Below are 6000 nucleotides of genomic sequence, written 5' to 3'. Positions count from 1 at the left end.
TAGAAGAGCAAAGGAATCCTAAGGGTGAGTAAGGTTCTGGAAGGGAACAGGCTAAAATAAAGGAGAGACATGAACTGAGGCATGGGGAGGATCCTGGTGAAGTATGCAGCATGAATAGGTCTGGCTTCACAGACTCATACCTAAGTGGGTCAGGAAAATTGGTGCTGCCGTGGGGCTGGGGGTTTAGCTCAGCGGCATAAGCGCCTGCTTTGCAAGCAGGCAGTCGTGAGTTCGATCCCCGGTACCGATAAAAAGGAAAAAGACAAAAAAAAAAAAAAAAAAAAAAAAAGAAAATCTCCCAGACAAGGGACAGCTGGGCTGGGGGCTGGGGGATGGGGTGAGCCGGAGGGCTATACCCGAATCACAGGGTACAGGGACGTCACAGTCCCTGTCCAAGTCTAGTCAGGTATTTTCAGGTGAAGTCATCATTTCCAGCCTTTCTTATATATCAATCTGCAAGGCCAAATTCTTTCGGAAATCTCTCTCAATATTAGATCAAAAAACTTTAAAAACACTACGTAGAACAAGCAAAAAAATACTTGTCTGTGCATTTGGGCATGTGACCTGTGGGTTAAGTCATCTTGGAGATCGACTTCAATCTAACATTGATAGTAGGCAGGAGAGAGACATATTTTGGGGCTTTTTTGGGGGGAGGAGGCTGGGAATAAAGTTCAGGGTGCGCTCTACCCCTGAGCTACACACCCAGCCCCTTGGAGGCAAGTTTTCCTGCACACAGGAAGGAATTTTACCCTGGAGTCTTGCCCCTCCAAAACAGGAATTCCTGCACCATCTCCAAGGCTTTCTTCTGAGATTCTGGAATTCTGGCACATTCTTGAAGGCAGAGCTAGGAACACAAAAACTCCAGAACTCTGCTGATGGTTGTAATGCTCAGAGCTCTGGCAAATGTCTTCATTGCTCAGTCCTGTCTCTCCTCCTGGTGTGTAGGAATGGGGAGAAAAAGTTTGAGTTCCTGCTCCCTAGATCTTTTGCTTTGGTTCATGGTCCTGCAGTTTGCAAAACCAAGCTGCTTTTATTCTCTCTCAGCCTGTGAGTCCCTGCCACAAGCTGCAGAGCTAAATGACCAATTTTCCAACCCAGCTGTTCAGCTACACTATGAGTTAGGTTAGATATACACTCCTTTAAAAACCACCAGAACCTTCTTTCTCCTGCTCACTTTCTTCTGTTTAGCCAGCAGAAAGCAGATCTTGTGTACTCTCAGTACCAGTGCTCTAAGGCCCCACTGGATCTATCCGCCTGCCCGGGGTTGGGGATGGTGGGTGCCATAAGATGCCCAACTTGTTTACAGTAAAACCCGGCACTTCGGTGTGCTTGCCTTGGCCTTTCCCTGGAGAGCCATGAGGGCTCCTCACTCTGGTTGACAGCACCGTCCCTTTTAAAACAGTGTCTTTGATCATTTCCAATCCAACTTTTAACAGCAGGATAGTCAAATGGGAGGCAAAAGGGCTTGGCAACTAAAGTCTTGATGTGGAGAAGTCGAAAATGTTAATATCGAACATGTGAAGAAATCTCTGTTCTCATTCTCTGGATACGAGTAGGTTTTTTGAAGCCTGCAAGTTCCTGCTTTGGTTCTTGGGTTTGCTCAGACTCCTGAATCCTAGAGTGGGCTCTCAGGAAGAAGATGGCCCCTGTCACCTTTCTTTCTCAGCCTGTGTGTGAACCCAGACAAGGTTTCATTGAGCCTCAGAAACTTACCTGTTTGGGGAGGATGGTGTTGATAATTTGTCTTACACCGTTGAGCAGCTATACTCAGATCTTAAGACTTGGTAATTTATAGGCAAAAGAAATGCATTTCTCCCAGCTTTGAAGCAGGAAGCCCAGTGCTTTCAGAGGTGGTCTGACGAGGGTCCACTGCTTGGACTTGACACTTTCTTATGTGTTTTTAGGAGATGGAAGAGGCAAACCAGCTCCTTCAAGCTGCTTTTATCAGGACACTGATCTCACTCATGAGGGAGGAGTTTTTGTAGGCCAGTCGCCTCCTAAAGCCCCACCTCTGACTATGGTCACACTGGAGATCAAGTTCAGTATGAATTTGAGGGGCCCAAATATTCAGACTAGCACAAACTATACAGCGTGCTATGCTGAATGACTGGAACCAGCACTAAGAAGGCAGTTTTCTGGCTTAACTCCATTTCCACTCCCTCTGGGAGCCAGGACTTAGTAAGTTTAGCGTTTTCTTGTCCCTTCTCTGGTCAGCCTGCATATCTGTTTGCCCAGCTTGTCCAAGTTGGCTTCCGTTCCTGCAGGAAGACAAGTGCATTTCTTTAACAGAAAATTTCAAAATTGTGAACAGAATCACTGTTTGCAGACATTTGGCTATCACAGATGAAGAAAATTAAAGATGGCCAAACACAATCATGGAAACCACATATATTCTTTTAATATGAAGACTTACATAGGGTTGCCAGCCCTTATTTTGTCAAGCAAAAACATTTTAAGAACCATTGCTACTATCATGTTTTTTATACCATCCTTCATTTTTAAAGCTAGAACTGTAGGAAGAATATAATCTCCATTGAGTATATTTCTCTGAAATAGAAAAACTTACCGTATTCTAGTTTCATCTCAGAAGTGACATTATTGTCATGGACTTCCCCAGACCCCAGATGAGACTGGCACTTGGAAACCACTTCGGACTGAATCACTGTTTCTTTTCCACTTTCTATGCCTAGTCCTCTGTCTCAGTCACTTTTCTGTAGCTGTGACAAAATACCTAGCACTGAGTGTAAAGGAGAAGTTTCTTTTGGCTTATGGCTTTAGTCCATGACTGGCTGGCTCTGAGACAGAAATGGCATGGCCAAGAGGCATGGCAAAGAGAAAGGTCACGTCATGGTGGCCAGAAAGCAGGGAGAGAAGGAAGGAGTCAGGCCCTTCCTTTCAAGTCACACCCTCAGTGACCTGCCTCCAACCAGACCCCACCTACCAGCACATTCAGCAACTGACCTCATCAGTGGATGACTCCACCCATGAGACTAGCACCCCCATGGCCCAGTCCCCTGCCACACACAGGAGAATTCTGGGGGACATTTCAGCTCTTCACCATGACACTACCTTTTCTGCAGCGAGGGTAATCACAGTGTTAGGGGTGTTATGAAGGACTTTGAAATGGTCAGAGTGCTCTATATAGTTTCCCCTTGGGTTTTCTCGGCTTTCCATTGTCTTTGACCTTTCCTGTGACTGTAAATTATAGAAAACTGATAATACAGCTGATTTTGTGCATAGAAATGCAAATTATGTCTAGTGGAGATGTAATTGATTATTGCCTTGTGGGTATTGACCAGTTTTCCATCTGTTAAGCAAATTAATTTCAGCATTCCTAATAGCTTCTAAATACATCTGCTTTTTGGATTCTTCTTTGAGCAATTCCCTCATTAATTGACTTAAGTCACTGGCATATGTCAATTTTCTATAGATGCAAGGGACTTGCCTTGTTAAAAGAAAAAGTTCCTCAGTAATAACTACCTTTGACATTTGCTGTGAAGTAGAATTAAGTCATGGATAAAAGAAAGCCTGGCCAGGGCCTGCCATATTACTTGCTTTCTGTAGTTGGCACAGGCCTTGCTTTCTCCCGGTGTCTCTGCTCCAGGGCACTCTGTATTCTCATCAGCAAAATAAATAACAACACAAAATCACAAAACCTTTCACGTCATGTTAGTGTCTTTCACAAGGATTTTCATGTTGCAAGACAGAACACAGTAGAATAATTGCCAGAGGGGTGCAATATTCAGGTGTTACAGAGAGTTGAGGCCAAATGCCTTTAAATAACTGAGCCTGCTGGTATTCAGTTGTAAAGGATAGTTGGCTTCCCTGGCATTCAACCCCCACCTCCATGCTGGAAGTGCCAGCCTTACCATGCTAGGAGAAATGGTTTCAACTTTGCACCAAGATCCTAAAATATTTATTATATTCTTTCCTCAGATCTGAGGTGGATGTTCATTCCTGTCATTGATGAGGAGAGGTTAAATGACTCATCCAAGGTTATCTGGCTAGGACATTGTTTGACTAGGATTTTAAATTCAGGGTCTGAATCCAGAACTCATGCTCTGTCTGTGATTAGAAGTAGCCATTCTAGTCAAGACTATCTCCTACCCCAAACCCATCATCACAGCTGAGATCCACAGCCAAGAGCTGGGATGTAGCTCAGCAGCACAGCACCTGCCTGGCAAGTGCGAGGCCCTGAGTTCAATTTCTGATCCCCCCCCCCCAATTCACTGCCAACTGTTTCCGCAGGGCAAAGACATTGCTCCCAGGGACCTGCAAGGCAAAACATGCTTGCCATGAAAATGAGTTTGGAAACACAATTACCCGAGCCTGCAAAGAATATTTGGTCTGAGGGTTAGGCCACAACCCAGAGAGGATGAGAAAGATGAGAGGGAAATTCCATCCAGCAGGCTTCTGTGCACAGGCAGAGGTAGTGGCCAGGATAGGAAGAAGCTGGGAGGATCTGACAAGTCGGGAAGAGGGATGAGAATTTCTGCCTCTTTCCTTCGTGGACCCTGGTAACTGAGGCAAGTACAGAGCATAAGAAGAGGAGTTTACAGGTCTTAGGAAGGAAGGTCAGCCACACCCATATATGGCTTCCGGAGGGTAACTAGCCAAGGCTGCACCCTCCTCCATACCTAGGCCAGGGTAGCAGGGCAGGTAGATGGCTGAACAGCCCAAACTGCAGGATCAAGGACAGTGAGCCAGGCTAGGACAATATCTCTACCAAGCAGGTCTTAGTGCATGGAGGCCCAGCTGGTGGTGTCTGAGATGGATGGGAGTTCCCTGGCGGGGTGACCTTTCCCTCTGCCTCCTCCGCTAGACAGATCCAGTGGCTCCAGGCCTCATGTCATCCACTGATTGCTTTGTGATTAGTGCACAAATCTTATTTCCACCTCTGGCACCTACTTCATTTTCCCCCAGCTCCTGTGGCAGACCCTTCTGCACATAGGTAATTTACTAAAAAATTATTGTCCCTAGAATCTCTCAGTGTATTCACTCTGTGTAGATAGTGACTGGCTTCGGCATGTGATTTCCCTGCAGAATTCTGCCCAAGGACAGACAGATGAGTCATAGCACTATAGAGAGACTTAAATATCTGCAGTGAGGAAGGCCAGGCCCAGCCGAGGGTAGAGTCTGTCATACAGGAATTGCCCCCTTTTCCTGCCTGCACCGGGATCAGCTGGAGGATAGTGAGTTCTCACACATAACCATTTGCTGAAGCTGCCTGTGGGGTCCCAACACAGGTCCACACAAAAAGGGAGAGGCAGCCTAGCTCCAGTGTGCTTGGGATCGGAGAACAGCAGCTGGGGTCTACTGTCAAGTCCCCTCTCAAATAGGACAGCCAGCGCCCTCAACTGGAGTTTTTTTTTTTTTTCTTTTTGAAACAAAGTCTCACTATGCAGTTTGTACTGGCCTTGGGCTCACTTTGTAGCCCGGGCTGGTCTTGAACTTGCAATGATCCACCTGCCTCAAGCCTCCCGAGTGCTGGGATTACAGGAGTGTGCCATCATACCTGGCTCTCAACTGGACATTCTTTTCAACAAATATTTTCTTTACCTGGGCCTGGGATCCTAAAGATTGCATGTGAATCAGATTTGATGCTGATTAGCTACATTGACTGTAGTTATCACATTTTTTCCCCTGTCTTTCTGAGGCAGCGTTTCACTATATGATTCAGGCTGGCTTGAACTTACTTTGCAGCTCAAATTGGCCTGGAACGCACAGTGGTACTTCTGCCTCAGCCTCCCAAGTCCTGGGATTACAAGTATGTGCCCCCATACCTGGCTTATCAAATGATTTTAACAGTCATTTATTCAACAAATATTTGCTGAGTACCAGACAAATTTGTGTCAGTTCACTGGGGAGAGCATATTGTTAGTAGTACTTTATATCTATCCTTTCATGCTGTAGCATAACTTAATTGTCACCTATTCAATCTTCTCTTGTTTATCTTCTTCTGCAAGGCGGATGAAATGTTTTGGTCAGTTTCAGGAACTT

Source organism: Cavia porcellus, unplaced genomic scaffold (assembly GCF_034190915.1).
Source record: "Cavia porcellus strain 051 isolate PalLab524CR breed Dunkin Hartley unplaced genomic scaffold, mCavPor4.1 scaffold_29, whole genome shotgun sequence".
Classification (NCBI taxonomy): domain Eukaryota; kingdom Metazoa; phylum Chordata; class Mammalia; order Rodentia; family Caviidae; genus Cavia; species Cavia porcellus.
This window is presented reverse-complemented; position numbering follows the sequence as displayed.